Source organism: Elephas maximus, chromosome 4, assembly GCF_024166365.1.
Source record: "Elephas maximus indicus isolate mEleMax1 chromosome 4, mEleMax1 primary haplotype, whole genome shotgun sequence".
NCBI classification, from domain to species: Eukaryota; Metazoa; Chordata; class Mammalia; order Proboscidea; family Elephantidae; genus Elephas; species Elephas maximus.
Genome location: NC_064822.1, coordinates 20,066,914 through 20,087,244, shown reverse-complemented (window position 1 = coordinate 20,087,244; position 20,331 = coordinate 20,066,914). Strand labels below are relative to the sequence as shown.

General features: G+C 40.5%; 1 protein-coding gene across 3 annotated transcripts in view; it reads right to left on the bottom strand.

Annotated features, from left to right (window-relative positions):
* DIP2C (disco interacting protein 2 homolog C) overlaps positions 1–20,331 on the bottom strand; it is a 655,995-nt gene that overhangs the window by 421,193 nt on the left and 214,471 nt on the right. Inside the window, exon 1 of one of the 3 annotated variants that reach the window (XM_049881666.1) lies at positions 7,619–7,753. The exons of the other annotated variants lie outside the window; for them this stretch is intronic. The gene's annotated coding sequence lies outside the window, so the exon portion shown is untranslated. Of the gene's footprint in view, positions 1–7,618; positions 7,754–20,331 lie in introns of those variants that run through there. 3 annotated transcript variants of the gene reach the window in all.

The following is a 20,331-nucleotide window of genomic DNA, read 5'->3' as shown; positions in this document are numbered from 1 at the left end:
CCCAGCTACCACTACTAACCAGGGATGTAAATGACCTGTACAAAGAAAATTACAAAACACTACTACAAGAAACCAAAATAGATCTACATAAACGGAAAAATATACCATGCTCATGGATAGATTTAACATTGTGAAAATGTCAATTCTACTCAAAAGTAATCTATAAATACAATGCAATTCCAACCCAAATACGAAAAAACATTCTTTAAAGAGATAGGAAAACTAATCATTAGTTTTATATGGAAAGGGAACAGGCCCTGGTTAAGTAAAGCACTATTAAAGAAGAATAAAGTAGGAGGACTTGCACTATCTGACCTCAGAACCTACTATACAGCTACGGTAGTCAAAACAGCCTGGTACTGGTACAGGGACAGATACATCGACCAACGGAACAGAACTAAGAACTGAGATGTAATTCCACCCACTTATGACTACCCAATCTTCGAAAAAGGCCCAAAGTCCATCAAACTGGGAAAAGACAGTCCTTTTAACAAATGGTGCTGGCAAAACAGGATGCCATCTGCAAAACAAGGAAACAGGACCCATACCTCACACCATACACAAAAACTAATTCAAAATGGATCAAAGACCTAAATATAAAACCCAAAACTATAAAAATCATAGAAGAAAAAATAGGATCAATACTAAAAAAACTAGAGGCCCTAAAATGCAGCATTAACAAGATACAAACCATAATTAACAACAAGCTCCAGACGATAAGCTAGATAACTGGGATTTTCTACAAATTAAACACTTATACTCATCGAAAGACTTCACCAAAGAGTAAAATAAGAACCTACAAACTGGGAAAAAACTTTTGGCTATTACAAATCAGACAAAGGTCTAACCTCTAAAATCCACAAGAAATCCAACACCTCTACAACAAAAAGACAAACAATCCAATTAAAAAATGGGCAAAGGAAATGAACAGATGCTTCAACAAAGAAGGCATTCAAGCAGCTAACGGACACATAAGGAAATGCTCGAGGTCACTAGCCATTAAGAGAAGTACAAATCAAAACCACTATGAGACACCATCTCACCCCAACATTACTGGCAGTAGTCAAAAAAACAGAAAATAAATGCTGGAGAGGCTGCAGGGAGACTGGAACTCTTATGCACTGCTGGTGGGAATGAATAATGGTACAACCATTTTGGAAAATGATATGGTGCTTCCTTAGAAAGCTAAAAATAGAAATACCATACGATCCAGCAATCCCACTCCTAGCAATATATCCTAGAGAAATCAGAGTCGTCACATGAATAGACATATGCACACTCACGTTCACCGCAGCACTGTTCACGATATAGCAAAAAGATGGAAACAACCTAAATGCCCCTTAACAGATGAATGGATAAACAAACTATGGTACATACACACAATGGAGTACTATGCAACGATAAAGAACAATGATGAATCTGTGAAGCATCTCATAACATGGATGAATCTGGAGGGCCTTATGCTGAGGGATGTAGGTCAATCACAAAAGGACCAATATTGTATGAGACTACTACTATAAAAACTCATGAAAAGGTTTACACACAAAAAGAAACAATTTTTGATGATTAGAAGGGAGGGGAGGGTGGGGATGTAAAAACACTAAGAAGATAATAGATAAGTGGTAACTTTGGTGAAGGGTAATACTGGGGAATCCAGGACAACTTGTACATGGCAAGGTCATGGAAGCTCCATAGACACATCGAAACTCCCGGAGTTGCTCGGCTGAGGGCTGTGGATCCATGGTCCCAGAGAACATCTAGCTCAACTGGCATAAGATAGCTTATAAAGAAAATGTTCTACGCTCTACTTTGGTGAGTAGCATCTGGGGTCTTAAAAGCCTGTGAGTAGCCATCTAAGATACACCACTGGTCTCATCCCTTCAGAAGCAAGGAAGAATGAAGAAAACTAAAGACGCAAGGTAAAGATTAGTCCAAGGGACTAATGAACCACATCTACCACAGCCTCCACCAGACTGAGTCCAGTACAACTAGATGGTGCCCAGTTACCACTACTAAGTGCTCTGACAGGAATCACAATAGAGGGTCGCGGACAGAGCTGGAGAAAAACGTAGAACAAAATTCTAACTCACAAAAAAAGACCAGACTTACTGGCCTGATAGAGACTGGAGAAACCCGAAGGTTTGGTTCCTGGACATCCTTTTAGCTCAGTAATGAAGTTACTCCTGAGGTTAACCCTTAAGCCAAAGATCAGACAAGCCCATAAAACAAAATGAGACTAAAGGGGCACACGAGCCCAAAGGCATGGACTAGAAGGCAGGAGGGGACAGGAAAGCTGGTAATAGAGAACCCAAGTTTGAGAAGGGAGAGTGTTGACATATCGTGGGATTGTTAACCAATGTCATAAAACAATATGTGTACTATTTAATGAGAAATGAATTTGTTCTGTAAACTTTCATCTAAAGTACAATTTAAAAAAAAGTCAACATTTGATAGGACTGATCCTGGCATGGGGGTAGTTAGAAAAGTAAAAGGGAAACAGAGGTAAATAGTATTTACGAAATCAGGCAACACTGTAAAGCAGTGACCTCCATTTCAAAAAGTTTTCAAGCTAATTAGTTCGAAAGCTAAAGTTACAAAAAAAAAAAAAGACTATCTGTGCTTTATAAACCAACTATATGGTTCTTTTAGGTGTCATCAAATTAGTTCTGATTCATAGCGACCCTACAGAACTTAAACACGGCCTGATCCTGTGCTATCATCACAATTGTTGCTATGTTTAAGCTTTGTATTGCAGCAACTGTGGCAATTCATCTCGTTGAGGATACTCCTGTTTCTCACCGACTCTCTACCTTATCAAGCATGATGTTCTTCTCTAGGGACTGGTCCCTACTGATAACATGTCCAAAGTACGTGAGATGAGGTCTCATCATCCTCGCTTCTACTGAACGTTCTGGTTGTATTTACTCCAAGACAGATTTGTTGGTTCTGCTGGCAAACCATGTATATTCAATATTCTTTGCCAACTGCACGATTCAATGGCATCCATTCTTTTTAGGTTGTCCTCATTCATTGTCCAGCTTTCCCATGCATAGGAGGCAACTGAAAATATGGTTTGGGTCAGGCACATCTTAGTCCTCAAAGTGACAACTTTGCTTTTCAACACTTTACAGAGGTCGTTTGCAGCAGATCTGCCCAATGTAATACGTCAATTGATTTCTTGACTGCTGCTTCCATGGCTGTTGATTGAGGACCCAAGTAAAACGAAATCCTTGTCAACTTCAATATTTTCTCCGTAAATCATGATGTTGCTTACTGGTCCAGTGGTGAGGGTTTTTGTTTTATGTTGAGGTATAATCCATACTGAAGGCTGTGGTCTTTGATCTTCATCAGTAAGTGCTTCAAGTCCTCTTCAGTTTCGGGAAATAAGGTTGTGTCATCTGCATAACGCAGGTTGGTAATGAGTCCTTCCTCCAATCATGATCCCCCATTCTTCCTCGTATAGCCCTTTCTCGGATTATTTTCTCAGCATACAGATTGAATAAGCATGGTGAAAGGACAAGACCCTGACACATACCTTTCCTGATTCTAAATCATGCAGTATCCCCTTGCCCTGTTCAAACAACTGCCTCTTGGTCTATGCACAGGCTCCTCCTGAGCACAATTAAGTGTTCTGGAGTTCCCTTACTTTGCACTTCCTAAAACAATGCTGGGAACATATCACTCCGATATTTAAAACCTTCAACCTACTGCTTAAAGGAAAAAGAACATGGTCTTTCAAGTCCTTCTGAACATGGTTGTTGCTTAACAGCCTTCCTACATTATTTCCTACTATTCTATGGCAGGATTTAAGGGGAATAAAAAAAAAAAAATTTTTTTTTTTTTTAATTTTTTTTTATTCCCCTTAAATCCTGCCATAATATTACACAGAGCATGGACAATTGTGCCAATTTCTTTCTGACGCTCTACCTCTGCTCCTATCTCCCATCCCTTGCTAGAGAACCATCTCCCATTTTTATGAAAATCTCTTAAAATTTTAAGATTCAGTTCATATCAGTCCTTCAGAAGACGTCATAGTCATAAGTGATTTCACTTTCTTCTTGTGGCACCTTTTACATTTACATTTACTTAACACTGGAATTCCTGGGTGGTGTGAACAGTTAACTTGCTCAGCTGCTAACCAAAAGGTTGGTGGTTTGAGTCTACCCAAAAGCATCTTGGAAGAAACGCCTGGCAATCTACTTCTGAAAAATCAGCCAATGAAAATCCCTTGGAGCACAGTTCTACTCTGACACACAGGGAGTCAGTGGTTTTATTACTTAACTTTAAAAATGTACTTAAGTAACATATGCTGAGCTTTCCCAACCAGAAGGAGTAACAACAACAATACCAACAGCAGCTACCACAGTCCTTACTATGTGCCAGGCCTATTCTAAATGCTTTACATATATTAACTCATTTAAGCAGCACAAAAAATCTTACTACCCCCATCTCACAGAAGAGGACAGGTTAAGTCACTTGGCGAAGAACACAGTTAGAAGGACCTTGAGGACAAGTATCATTTAGTTACCAGTACACATATAAGAAATCACCTGTTTAAATTAACATTTACCAAACCCATCACTGTCAAGTTGAATGTTAACAGAAGTTTAATTCCATCCCCAGCAAGAATTATAAAGAGAGGTTTACAACTGCATTTGTCAGTAAGAGGAACACCATTAACAAATTTCTTTAAATAATTGTACAATCCTGGGCACACAGATGGGGAGAATCCATGGGTTATGGGACTCTATCTCTAGCACTCACAGTTCGTGAATACTGACACTCCATAAATCACTCACATGCTGACAGGGTCACCACAGAAGGAGGGAACAAATGTACACAGGGACGTGGCTGCCCATGTCGTGTCACAGCGTGGAAGGTGACAGCGCAGGTTTTATCTTCCTGCCTTGCAGATAGCAATGTCATGCTGGACACTATCAAAATGCTTAGCGAAGTCTGGATGGATTTTATCTTTTTGCTTTCTCCTTTATAAAATGCCACTTTATCACAGAAGGAAGTTAAATTGATCTGGCCTGATTTCCTTTTCACAAAACAAGAATGTTGGCAACTCACCACCTTGTGCCCTAGTCGGTGATTACAAACAGATTGTTTGAAAAATTTATGGCACTTACCCAGGCCTCAAAAGCAATTTGATTATACTATAATTTACTATGGTCAATTTTTTCTACTGTCTTAAGGGTGACCACTGCATTTATTTTTCAATTTTATTTGTATTCTTTGAACTCTCAATAGCCAAAGAGTCCATAGTGCTACTTGCAACATTTTTAGGTATTCTAAGATAAATGTCATGAAACTTTCTTTTCTTTGTATTTTAGACTTCTGTTACACTTACAGGGTTCCTTACTGTGCCTCTGTATATTGTGTCCTTAATAACAACCTAGTAATCCCTGCTTGTCTCCCAAAAGGATTGATGTGAACTGGACATCACATCCAGGGTAGAAGGGATTTCCATAAACATGGGGGATCATTCCCTAGGCAAGGCGATGGAAGATATGAGCAAAGGAAGAGCCTCAGAAAAAAACCCGTGCCACAGCCCAGCTGAGACAGAATCTCCCATACTTACACTAGCAAACAGAAAATCAAGTTTACTGTGATAAGAATAAAGAAGGAACAAGAAGAAACTTTATTCTGTGCTTAATAGTGATTAACATGGAAGATTCTCGATTTGGAAACTACTGGGTTTCCGTGGATTTTCATTTAACACAGTATTGCCAGGGACTGTTCTATGCACAGTCAGCCCTCAGCCCTCTGTATCTGCAGGCTCTGCATCCATGGATTCAATGAACCGCAATGGAAAATATTCAGGGGGAAAAAAAAAGACCATTTTACACAGCATTTACATTGTACTAGGTATCATAAGTAATCTAAAGATGATTTAAAGTATATGGAAGGATGTGCGTAGATTATATGCAAATACATCATTTTATATAAAGGACCTGGACATCCGAGGAATTTGGTATCCAAAGTGGGTCCTGGATCCAATTCCCCTCGGATACGGAGGAATGACTGTTACTTTTAATGTCATCTCATTTAATCATCACAATAACCATATGAGGTAGGTACTAAGAGTATTCCCATTTTATGGATGAGTAAACTAAGATCCAGAAAGATTAAATAAGTTGCCAAAAGTCACCGAGTTGATATATGAACCCAGGCAGTCTGGCTCATAGAAGCCCCTGGTGGTACAAATAGTTAGGCGCTCAACTACTTGTCAAAAGGATGGCAGTTCAAAACCATCCAGAGGCACCTTGTAAGACAGGCCTGGTGATCTGCTTCCAAAAGGTCGCAGCCTTAAAAACCCTATGGTGCACAGTTCTACTCTGCACACACAGGATGTCCACAAGTCGGAATCGACTCGACAGCAACTGACAAGCCTAGCTCAAGGGTCCATGTCTTTAGCCTCTCTCATTAAAAAAGCATCCTTAAATGGCACTCTGAATAAATACAAGATAATGAATATTAAACATGGGGGTATTTTATAGATAAACGTGCCTTGCAGATATTTTGCCTAGAGACAGATGAAGCCAGTGAGTGGTCAAGAATTCACGTCATATACTAAATGGCTGAAGAAAATCAGCATTTGTTTGGGGAAGGGAAGACTGAAGGAAGATAGGATAGAATAGCTGTCTTCAAATATGTGGAGTGTTCTCGACTGAAGAGTGGATTTGTTCTATACTGTTTCAAAGGCAGAGCAAAGAAGTTACAGGGAGCCAGACTTGGGGCTCTGCAAAGGAAAGAACTTGGTAACCACAGGTCGGTTTTATAAGACTGAGCAGCCTCAGGGGACAGAGCACTTCCAGGTGGTATCCAACAATGGAATAGGGAGACCACCTACAGGCCAGCAGATCTCTGCACGGGCTGAAGGACTTGCAAGGTCCCCTTCCAACTCCCAGATTCTAATTTTCTAAACTCAGGAAAAAAGCAAAAGAACAACAAGACCCAGGAACCTAGAGGCAAATTTTTAGAACTTCCTGTCTGCTAATGATGCCGTGTGCACGACTCTGCTCAAGACAACCTTGCCCACAAAGTGCCATACCATAAAGGGGGGCACTGGGCAGTGCTCATCAAACCAGGGCAAATGAATAATTTTTCTTCAAATCTACGAAGTTTACAGTTAACTGGACAGAGGATAAAATGCCAGAGTGCACTACTTGTAGCACTAAAGACTCATTTCATAAGTGTTCTTGTCATTAAAGCTTGTTTTTAATTATGCTTATTCAAAGATTCTACATAGTGTCTGCCTTGCAGGGTTACAAGTATATCACCCCAGTCTGACAATACAGATTTAATAAACAAAATTTAAGAAAATTCCTTGGCAAACCATCTCAATTCATCCTGATATCATTTTGCTTCCTCATCTTTTCATTTCAGTCCTGACACTCTTATCTACACGAATTCTGCCCTCCCCAGTGTAAAGCTGGTCTGAAGTGTGATTTACAGGAGAGCCTCCACCTAGGATGTGACACATACTACACAAGGGAAAAATATTTTATAACCAAAGCACCTTAAAACATAACCCAATTTACATAGGCCTGGACTTACCTGACTCATAGCAATCCTGGAATCGACTCGACAGCAGTGGGTTTTTGGGACTCACCTGAGACTCTTCTTCCCACAGAGCAAGTGAGACAGAAAGCAGAGCTCACTGAGGGAACTATTAGCAGCGCTTTTCCTTCAGACTCCTGAAGAAAGACTATGGCTGGTTTTCCTGGGCTGAGGAGGCTCTGAGGACACCATGGAATTCACTCCCCTCACCAGGCTTTCTCAAATAACTTCCCCAGCACAGAACAGGTGCAAAGCTGGCGGGGACACGAGGTGAATGCCATTTCTGCCTTTAAATGGCATTCCACAACAAAAAAGGAATGTGAAATTTGCGGGGTGTCTCCCAGGGCAGTTTTTAATTACCTGCCTGACAGAATTCTTGCATATTATCACCCCGCTGCCCACCCCCCAGCCATTTCCCTTGGCACCTGCAGTCTTTAGCAACACAATGGATGACAAAGGTCAAATCCTGTGGCAATATCATTCCAGAGATGAACTGAAAACAACTATTTTCCCTTCTTTATTCCAACCTCTCCTCCCCTCTTCTCTAAATCAGCAGTCTGGAGTTATTTTTTAAAAGTACATCAGCTCTATAATGAGATACCACTTCACACCTGCTAGGATGGCTATAATCTACAAAAACAGAAAAAGTGTTGGTGAGAATGTGGAGAAACTGGAACCCTCACACATTGCCAGTGGGAATGTAAAATGATGCTGCTGCTGTGGAAGACAGTCTGGCAGCTCTTCAAAAGATAAAACATCCAGTGGCCGTATGACCCAGCAATTCCAATCCTAGTGATATGATCAAGAGAACTGAAAGCATGCGTACACATACTTTAACCAAATGTTCACAGCAAGATTATTTATGACAGCCCAAAAGTGGGAACAACTTACATGTCCATCGATGGATGAATGAACAAAATGTGGTATATCCATACAATGGAATATTACTCAGCCACAAAAAAAAAAAAAAGATTGAAGTCCTGATAAATGCTACACCATGGACAGATTTTGAGAACACTATGCTAAGACAAAGAATCCAGACACAAAAGGTCACATATTATAAGATTCCACTGATATGAAATGTCCAGAAAAGGCAAGTCCATAGGATAGAAAGTAGAAAGTCTACTGGCAGGTGGCTGGGGAAAGGAGAATGGTACAAGGGTTCCTTTCAGGGTGATGGAAGTGCTCTGGAAGGAGACAGTAATGATAACTAGATAACTTTATGAATATACAAACACTGAACTGCATGATTTAAAATGGCAAATTTTATAGTATATAAATTACATCTCAAAGTAATGCCTTTTTAACTTAAAACTGTAACACCCTGCTAACTAAAGATGGTCACCAGATTTCCTCTAACAGAATTTCCAAGTTTTAGCAGGGCACTGCAGTCCCTGCTCCGGTGCAGTCAGGCCTGACCACGGGACTAAATTCTGGCTGATGGGCTATATAAAGCAGAAATGACATAATAGTGTGTTAAGCTTCTGGGGAATGAGCTCCGGAAAGGGGTATGCCTGCTTCACTTTATTCCATTCCTGCTGGCTCAAATGTAGACTTCATGGTCAGCTCTGGAGCAGTCATTTCAGACCATGAAGTGGAAACTCATGTGGAAAACTGCAGAGCATCAAGTTGGAAACCTGGACCACTGCTGATGTCTATCTTTATATGAGCGAGAAACTTCTATCCTCTTTAAGCCTCTCGTATTTGGGGGTTTCTATCACTCACAGCTCGGTCTACTTCTAAGTAACAAAAAGGTGATTAATGAAGAATAAGATAAAGGAATATAAAACTTTAAGACAGTGGTCGGTACTTAGTCTTGGCTGCACGTAAGAATCACCTGGGAAACTTTAAAAAAAAATAAAAATAAAAATGCTAATGTCTACACTTAAGCCTCAGAGATTCAAATTTAAGTGATCTGGAGTAAAATCTGAACATCATTCTTCTTAATTTCCTAATAACATTCAAGAATGCCCAAAGGATAATTAATAAAAAAGAATACTGACCAGTAAAAGTGCGTACTGTAATATCAGATTCAACCAACATTTACTGTACACTAGAGGTTTTCATCTCACTCCAATAAATGTTTATTTAAGCTGGTATTTAATTCTTATAACTACTTTATGTGTTTTGCCATATTTCCATAAGGTTGTGTGATTTCAGCAACATCATCTCTTATAAACGGCTTCCTGGCTCCTAACTCTTCTTCTGCACCCTGAAAGTATGGTGCAAAGACAGACAGCATCAGAGTCACCTGAAAGCTTCTTAGAAATGCAGAATGTGGCCCCCACCCCAGATCCACGAACTCGAATCTACATTTTATATTTTTTAATTTTTAACAGTTTTTATTTTTCTTGCCTTATTGATATTACTGCCCAAAATGGCATCTTCAGTTTTTTTGTTTCTTCCCACTTTTTTTTAATCATATTTTACTCTATTTTTGCTGATAGTTTACACAGCAAACTAGGTTTCCACTGAACAATTTCTATACCTATTGTTCAGCAACTTTGGTTACATTTTTCATAATGTGTCAGCGTTCTCATTATTTCCACTCTGGTTGTTCAGTTTCCATTAATCTAGCTTCCCTGCTCCCCCCTTACACTCTCATCTTCGCTTTAGGGTAAAAGTTGAACATTCAGTCTCATACATTGATTGTTTAAGGGAGTACATTACTCACAGGTGATATTGTTTATTGTATGAGACAGCTGAAAGATGACCTCCTGAAGTGGTTTCAGTTCCAAGTTCAAAAGGTATCTCAGGGCAATAGCTTCTACCAGTCCAGTAAGTCTGGCCTTTTTTAAGATTCAAGTTTTGTTCTACATTTTTCTCCCATTCTAACCGGGACCATTTATTGAGTCGCTGGTCAGAAGAGTTGGTAGTGGTAGTCTGGCACCATCTAGTTCTTCTGGTCTCAGGATAGATGATGCCATGATTAGTGTAGACTATGAGTCCTGTAGACTAGTTTCTTCTTTGAGTCTTTGGTTTCCTTCTTTCTCTTTTTCTCCAGAGCAGTAGAGACCAATAGTTCTATCTTAGATGGCCACTCATAAGCTTTTAAAACCCCAGATGCTATTCACCAAACTAGAATGTAATACATAAACTTTAAAAACTATGTTATGCCCAAGTTGCAAAACGTTTGTAAGAATTTTTCCTTAATGTAATACTTCCTTACTCTGAACCCAGAAAAAAATGTGTCAAATGAGACTTTATTTAGACACCAAGTAATAAATTCATGAGCAATGTCTTCAAAGGAGCAAATTCAGTCATGTTTATAATCACATCACTTCAGTAAAGATAATTCTGCCAAAAAAAAAAAAAAAGTGGGTTTTCTACTTTTCTTCTCAAAGAGGTAAAAACAAAGGCAGGAATTGAAATCCATGGAAAGAAAAAAATAGCCAGGAAAATATAGTGATACATGCTTAATTCCTTACCAACATTAGTAAGTAATCTGGTCACTGAAGAAGACCAGAACCTATGTTTGCTTCCCATTAGTTCTCAATATCATTTCCAACACAACAAGTCTATTTGTGTAATTTCTGAGAAGTGTTTAATGGGATTTTCTTTAATATGCCATCTGCTGGTCTTCTAAATTTTAGTACCAGTAAAATAGGCTAAGATTTCATAAAATTCGTAACAAAACTGACAGAATTTATACCTTGTAAGTTTTACACCAACAAAAATGTTAAAGTAGTGTTTTCTCATTATTTTCTTGGAATGAATGGTTATATACTTTCTCAAAAATAAATGAATAAACAAATAAACTATGTTATGCCAATTGACCGAGCTGTCCCAAGAGACTATGGTCCTATGCCTTCAAACCCAGTAAGCAACCTCACGAGGTATTGGGTTATGTCTAGGAAGTATCCCATGTGATTTATTATATACATGAATATATATATATATATATATATATATATGCAACACACTCAAATACGTACATACATACTTCTACATGCACACGAATATACCCACATGTGCCTCCCTGCACACACATCTACCTACGTAATCACACACATATTTTTGGTTGTTATTACTGTGGTTGCATAACTGTACAGAATGCACATTTTAAGCTGAATATAAACAGGAAATTAATTACAGCTGTGACCCTTCATGTACTTTACCTGACCAGGAAACTGAGAGAGTCCACGGGAGAAGAGGCTGAAGTGTGCGTGCATGTGTGTGGCGGGGAGCAGGGGATACTGACTATGGAAAGGCCAAGCCGGGGCTCAGGCAGAAATAATAAACTTGACAAAAAAAAAAAAAAAGAACTGGTCAATTTAGCTCCTTCTATGACGTGGCTCTTTAAGATAAATGTATATATTGTTTTATTAAACAAGGCACTAATAAGTTGAATTACACAAGAGAACCTTTCATCAAATATTATCTTATGTAACAATTTCATTACTTTTATTCAGTTGGAACAAAAGTATTGTGTTTCTTCTTCTTTTAACCAATTAAGCTACAATACAATCCAAAAGATGGGTATTATTCCCATCACTTTTCAGATGAAGAAACAGGAACAAGAAATGCAGCTCAAGGTCAAAGGAAGAAAGCTGGGTGGTGAGAGAGGGCATGGCACGCTCTGGCCTTGTGTTATGCAATGGCACCGTCCGCTGCTTGTGTTATGCAATGGCACCAGCTGCTGCCGGTGGGACCTCCTGTCCTAACCACATATGCATCAGTAATGCTGCGTCATGTTTATTCATGGCCACACGCTCAAAACCTTCACAATTAACCCTTCTCTTTTTGACCTCTAGTCAGTATTAAAAAGGTCCTACCCTGGTGGCACAGTGGTTAAGAGCTTGGCTGCTCACCAAAAAGATCAGCAGTTCAAATCCACCAGGTGCTCCTTGGAAACTCTATGGGGCAGTTCTACTCTGTCCTATCGGGTCACTATGAGTCAGAATAGACTCGGCTGCAACAGGTTTAGCACTGTATAAGTACACTGAAACAAAAATATTTCAAAGGTGAATTTCCTCTCTGTGGCTAATCAAAGCACACTCTCCCACTTCCTCATCCCCCCACCCCTACACCTCTCAAATATTCCAAGATTTTGGGGGTGGGCAAGAGGAGAGGAAATGTCACTGCTCTGCTTGCCTACAAAACCTCACTCCATAAAGAGTGTAGAGAGTATTTATAGTCGTTACTAACACTCAGTTCATCCTTCAAGTTTCCTGGAAGTTAACATCAACAGAGCAGTCTGCTGCTTGTACTGTGGCTGTACAATCCACATGGTGTCGTGTTTTACTTAGCCCCTCTCCACACATCTTCAGACCTAGTATACACTGCCCACCTTGTGGCTGCTACATCTCAGAAATGGGCAGTGCAGTTTAACACAGCCCTTCCTTGCTTTGTGAAGAAGGGCACAGAGTTGTCCTGCCTGGGACAGTGGACACTGAGAGAGGTTTGGTTATCCTAATATTCACTCACTCACCTGAGCATCAGTGGCTCACTGAGCACCTACTATCCACCATGTCCTGCTCTAGGTACTGGGGAGGTGGCAGTGAACAAGAGGCAAAAATCCCTGCCCTCATGCAACTTACAATCTAATTAGGGAAGAAAGACATTAAACAAAATAAGTAAGACACATAGTCTGTTAGAGGGCCTTGGAAGATAGGCCTGGCAATCTGCTTCTGAAACATCACAGCCTTGAGCAGTTTTACTCTGTTCATATGGGGTCACCACGAGTCACAATTAACTAATAACAATAAAGATGGTGACAAATGTAACAGGTGTCATAAGGAAAAATATAAGTGGGCGATTTCAAATAGAGTTGTCAGAGAAAATCTCCGTTGAGGTGATCTTTCAAGTAAAAAGACCTGAGGAAGTGTGTTATGCAAACACCTGGATAAAAAGTATTCCAGCGAGAAGGAACAGCAAAGACCCTGAAGCAGAAATGTGCCTAAAGCACCAACAATTTATGGAGCTCTGTCGTATCAACTAACTTATTTAAGTTATACAAAAATCTTCAGGGGAGCAATACAGGCCTAAGAATCTCGGTTTTCAGATAAAGAAACCCTTTGGAATTGTGACACCTATGTCCCAAAGCACGTAAAGTGGTGTGAGTGGACTAAAGCCACACAGCCCTGCTCGCTGCTGGGAGAACACACGGAGACTGGGGCTCAGCTCACAACTCTATTTCTGCCTCCAATTTTGGGAGCCTTTGATAAGTCTGAGTATCACTGGCCATGGAGGACCATGCTGCTCACATGTCCTTTTCCCAGTCACTCATTTTCTCAAAGGCTGCATACAAACCCTCGCACCAGCTCCGTCCCTACCTTCAGCTAGGTCCCAGATACTAGGGGACTGGTCTCCTACTCTTCCACACGTAAGGCTTCCCTACTTCCATCTAACTCTTTGATACTTAAGACTTCATGCGACTAGGTTAATTCACCCCACATTTTATTTAATTGAACTCCGTTGGTAGGGCTAACTATGAATGTGCTCAACTGCCAACCAAAAGGTTGGCAGTTTGAGTCCACCCAGAGGCACCTTGGAAGAAGGGTCTGGTGATCTACTTCCAAAATACCAGCCACTGAAAACCCTATTGAGCATAGTTCTACTCTGACACACATGGGGTAAGCAGGAGCTGGAATCAACTCAACGGCCACTGGTTTGGGTTTTTTTGTTTGTTTGTTTTGTTTTGTTTTTGGTGTTGTTATTTTTAATTAATATATATATGAACTAGAGGTTTGCCTTTTCCTTAAAATGTCTGTAATTGTTAAGTTTCCTTGTTAAAGCATGTTTAGCCTGAACGCTATCATGCGTAGGGGTGTAATAAAGACAGATTCTTTAATAATGAGAACGACATGGAGTATAAAGAGAATAGAATACACTGAAATCACAGAGTTTGCCCCTGGTTTTCTAACTCCTGCTTGTGGCCTCATTTAATGATATATATTGATACATTTTATACAGAATAAAAAATCTCTACAACCCTCCTCCAAAATAAGCTGGCAATTTATACTAAAACTAATAAATTTGAAATGCACGTCATCCTAAATAACGAATAAGAATTTAGAGTTCTCACAGATCAGCAATGGCTTTTTACATCCCAAATAATTTTAAATTCATTCATAGATCCTTTGAGTGTGGCAGAACAAAATCACCTGACGAATACCATGGACTATTATTTAGCCATAAAAAAGAATGAAGTCCTGATACATGCTATAACATGGATGAACCTTGACAACAAGAATGCTGTGTGAAGTCAGATCCAAAGGGACAAATACTATATGATCCCACTTATATGAAATAGCTAGAACAGACAATTGCATGAGACAGACAGGAGATTAGAGGTTACAGGGGCCCTGGGGTGGGGGGTGAGAGTGGGGGGAAAGTTACTGTTTAATGGATACAGAGTTTCTGTTTGGGGTGATGAAAAATTTGGAAATACATAGTTACACAACATTGTGAATATAACTAATGCCACTGAATTGCAGAATAAAAAAGGTTAAAATGGAAAAATCTGTTTTATATATATTTTACCACAGTAAAATTATTTCAAAGTCACCTGAGGAGGTTTTGTTTATGTTTTTTCCCCCTTTTTCTTAAACACTAATTTCCAGGCCATAGTTTCAGAGATTCTTATTTAATAGGTATCAGGGTTCAAGTGATTGCTAATTTTCAAAAATACTTTGGGTGACTGCAATAATCTGGCCTGGAATCCAATGTTCTATACTCTTATCACATCACCATGAGCTGTCTGGTAATATTTCGTGTATTTCTGAGTCATGCTGTACTTATCTCTTAATAGTCTGTCACATGCACATGGTTTGCCCCCAGTTAGAAAGCAGGCTCGCTGATGGAAAGAATTATTATACTTCTTGCATTCACAGTAAGGGCTGTGCAAAATGAATACTACATTTATTAACTGACACCATGGGGAAATATCTAAAATCTTGCTTCGCTAGAAAAGAATAATTCACTGACAGACTCATTCATTCATTCATTCAGAACTCATCTACTGACCACTTACTACATGGCAGGTGTCTCTGCGAGGCATTGAGAATTCTGAGACAAGGAAGACAAGGGCCTTGGCCTCTGAAGAGCTAAGTCTGCAAAAGGACAAATATGTGTTCCCTTCTCCCCCCAACAATGTTCTCAGTACTTTCACAGAGGTATGGACTTTTTTTTTTTTATGGACTTTGTGCTCTGGGAAGCCATCATGAGGGGGGAACATCAGCGTGTACTGATTTAAGGAGCCAGGAGCGGGGCATACACTGGCCACAGGAGCTAAGGAGAGAGACCCAAGAGGGCAAGGTCCTACGGCAAACACCGGTCCTGCACACAAGTCCTGGGATTTGATTTTACTCCACTTACAAGTTAGCCTGCTACTGTTATACGGATGCTAGCAAAATATGTTGTTGTGTGCTGCCGAGTCAATTCCAACTCATAGCGACCCTATAGGACAGAGTAGAACTGCCCCACAGGGTTTCCTAGGCAGTAATCTTTACAGGAACAGATCACCAAGTCTTTTCTCCCTCGGAGACACTGCTGGGTTTGAACAGCCGACCTTTTGGTTAGCAGCAGAGTGCTTTACCACTGTGCCACCAGGGTTCCTTTCTTAGGCCCCTAATGAATGTATACTGAAAAGAAAACAAAAGCATGTTTTTATTACTACTATTGCTGATACAAGGCTCTTTAATAAATAGTGGCTTATCAGTTTTAAAGGGTGAAAGTCACTGTCTGAATCAAACCCCATGCTTTTTACACATGAGGAAACCTAGATCCGAAGAGGTTAAGTGATCTGGACAGGGTGATAAGAAAAGTGACAGAAACCCAAGAATCTGCTCTCACAGCTCCCCATCAAGTTGTCCCGGTTGCTGCTGATAATTACGGAAGCCTGTGTTCTCAGCTCCAGTGTTTTTAAGATATTGTTACCTGTCACTCATGAAACGATCCATTTCAGACAACGACTGAATGAGCTAATATTTTTCACTCCTAGACTACTTCCATGATGGTTTCCTTATCCAGTTTAGCCATATAACTTAGAGCAAAACGTGTAAAAATTTCTTAGCTGAGTCAGCCAATTATTTCAAGAACAGAGAAGCAAAGCACAGAAAGAGTGGCCTGGCATTACAACTCTAAGCCACAGGCTCACGCTGTAGTCACTCAAAGATCAGTGTCAGAGCTGGCTGTAATTTCAAAACTGAGTATATAAAACTCAGCTTTGGAAAGCAGGTCCATACTCAGCCCTCTCATTTTCCTCATTCAAGTTACCTCCTCCTACTTGGGACTATACTATTTACTTTTGGCTCCTATTCCTTTCAGATAACAGTTAAATTTTCCCCCAGGAAACTAAAAAGATTGCGCACCTCTAACAGGACCCAAAATGGATACACTTAATTACTGAGTTATTTTAATGCGTCTTTTCCTGTCTTTAATTTTAAGATGTGATTACAAAGGAATTCAACAAAGTATCGCACTGAGTGAACTGTGCCCTGTCTTGGACCCCCGCCACCTCTCCTCTGGCGGCATTACTGGTTACGACTACTAAATCACAATGCCAAGTGACAAGGGACTAAGTGACACAGTCACGAGGACACTGCAAAGTCAAGTTGAAGGATACATGGTACTGTGAATTCTACCAATCAAGGAGCTGACCTCAGAATTTCTATGGCTACACCATGCAGAAAATGCTCTCTAGGTGTTGTAGAGAAACACTTGGGACCTGCCTTCACGGAGTTTAGAAATCAAAGAAGACATTTACACACAACAAAAACATACGTCAGAGTTTAATACCAGTGTGCAGAGAAAATCAATTACAGTCCACTGGCATTATCAGCATGCAAATGAGAGCTTTAACATTCCCTCCACAGAATAAAAAGTAGGTAAAATCAGCCAAAGGAAAAGATCTAAGAAAACTAGAATGATTCATTAGTGAAAGGCAGTTTTCTTTCTTACTTTCTCTGTCTTTCCCAGATTCTTCTTAGGCTCATTTCTTACAGTCTAACTTGAGAACAATTATCCTCAAATTCACATTTTCTTTATTTTTATTTTTACCACTTTATCGTAGCTATTCCCTTCCTCACAAAGCTAATTTTAAAGGACTTTTTTCCAATCAGGTATCACAAATACAGTTACGGCCCTAATACTGTTTTTCATTAAAATTCTGGAATGCTTTTACACCTAAACACTAGTTGACAGTTAAACTACTGCTTACAGTATAATCATCCCTGTATAAGCTGGGGAGAGGGCAAACAAAAGATGCCTGCTTCACAGGAAGCAATGATTACATTAAAACCTCAGAAGATCTCGGGAGAGTAAATGAGTACATCCTGAAAGCTAGGCAATCTGGCATCGAAGGAAACTCTCCTACCTTGTTCCTGGAAATCAACACGAATAAAGAACATGTGCAGAAACAGGAAATGTTACAACACAGGATAACCTAGCGGGGTAGCAGGGTGGCTTTGGAGAGAAACCTCACTCCTCTCTGAGTTTTAGCTCTTTGAGTATACTTGCACACCTTAGGAATGACTCTCATTTAATGCCTCTTTTCTGTTAACATAACTGCAACACACTTACTTCTAACAAACCAACTCAGCATCTATAACTTCCCTTCTAAAACATTTGCTTTCACCCTTTTCATTGCATCCCTTCCATATTTATTCTTTTCCATTCTTATTTCTATTCATTTATATTTATTTTCAGTTTCCAGATATGCAAAATAATTAAATACAGAAATAACATGTCACTAAATCTAACGGATCCTTGCAGTTATTTGCTTAACCTCTCCATAGCATCTGACACCTCTGACCACGCCCTCCTTCCAGCAATACACGTGGATGAGCTTGGCTTCTAAGCCATCACACTCCCCTCGCCAACCCCACCTCTGCCTTCTGATGCAGAGCACAGATGAAAATGTTAACCTTTGAGAGAAAAGAATGTCTCCATTTTCTCAGTTGGCGTCCCCTCTTTTACCCATTCTTTAAGGTGGCCTCATGCTGCAACAGTTAAACACTCAGCTGACAACCGAAGGGTGGCGCGTTCCTAGCAGCTTCACAGGAGAATGACCTGGTGATCTGCTCCTGTAAAGACCACTGCTTAGAAACCCTACAGGGCAGTTCTACTCTGTCACAGGGTTGCCATGAGATGGAATCAACAACACGCATTGTATACATGTGATTGTTTCTCAGGCCTCCAACTTGGCAGTCTTGTCTCCTCCTTCTCCTTCCATCTAATGTCATCCAGTCCGTCCATCAGGGCACCTACATCTCTCTCTCTCCATCTCATGTCATCCAGTCCGCCCATCAGGGCACCTACATCTCTCTCTCTCCATCGATGTCATCCAGTTCGTCCATCAGGGCACCTACATCTCTCTCCCTCCATCTAATGTCATCCAGCCCGTCCATCAGGGCACCTACATCTCTCTCTCTCCATCGATGTCATCCAGTTCGTCCATCAGGGCACCTACATCTCTCTCCCTCCATCTAATGTCATCCAGCCCGTCCATCAGGGCACCTACATCTCTCTCTCTCCATCTAATGTCATCCAGTTCATCCATCAGGGCACCTACATCTCTCTCCCTCCATCTAATGTCATCCAGCCCGTCCATCAGGGCACCTACATCTCTCTCCCTCCGTCTAATGTCATCCAGCCCGTCCATCAGGGCACCTATATCTCTCTCCCTCCATCTAATGTCACCTAGCCTGTCCATCAGGGCACCTACATCTCTCTCCCTCCATCTAATGTCATCCAGTCCGTCCATCAGAGCACCTACATCTGTCTCAAAGCTACCTACATCCCACCATTTCCAAGGCCACTATTTCAGTTCAGGACATTACCGTCTGCTGCCAGGTCACCAGAATACCCTCCTAACTGATAGCCTCACACCCACTTCGAAAAAAAAAAAAAAAAAAAACACTTATTGTAAAAAATAACAAAATACAGAAAAATTCCCCAAACACATTCCTTAATGGATCATTTTAAGGTGAACACACTTTGAGCCACCATCAAGTCAAGAAATAGAACTTTACAACCCAACCCAGAAGCCAGTCTATGTGCCCCAACCCAATCACAACCTTTTTCCTCTCCCTGTAAGTAACCATGACCCTGATTTTTATAGTTATTACCCAAACCCATACCTACTTTTGTCTCCCTTCTAATCCATTCTCCATATCACAGCCAGATGATGTCATTTCTCTGCCTTAAACACTTAGGGGCTTAACTCAACTTTAAGATAGTATCCAAAATCCTTTATATAATAAAGAGCTCCAAGAGGGCCTCCAATGATCCCACCCTCCTATGCTCACACCCTCGTACAGCTCCATTCGTACTGTATCAGGGTTGGTTTATGCGGTTAATAAAATATGGCAGAGGTGTTGCTATGTGACTTCAAAGACTAGGCTATACAAGCTAGCTCTCACACTTCTTGCTGTCATGTGGTAAGGACACATCCGGCATCCCTGTGGAGAGGCCCAGGAGGCCCAGCCAGGTCCGGTCAACAGCCATGTGAGTGCGTCATCTTGGAATGAGATCCTCCAGCCCCAGTCAAGCCTTCGGATGACTGCAACTCAGGAGACTCTGAGCCAGAACCATCCAGCTCAGCTGCCCCTGAGTGGGTGACTTGGAGAAACTGTGATATGATAAATATTTGTTGGTTTAAGCCACTAAGTTTTGTGGTAACAGTTATGCAACAATAGATAACAACAGATAGAACACATGGGCTATGAGGAACGGCAGTGCCTGTCCTACGCCTACCTTTCACGTCTCATCCCAAATCACTCTCATCTAGCTCTCTATGTACTGGCAGTACTGCATTTCTCT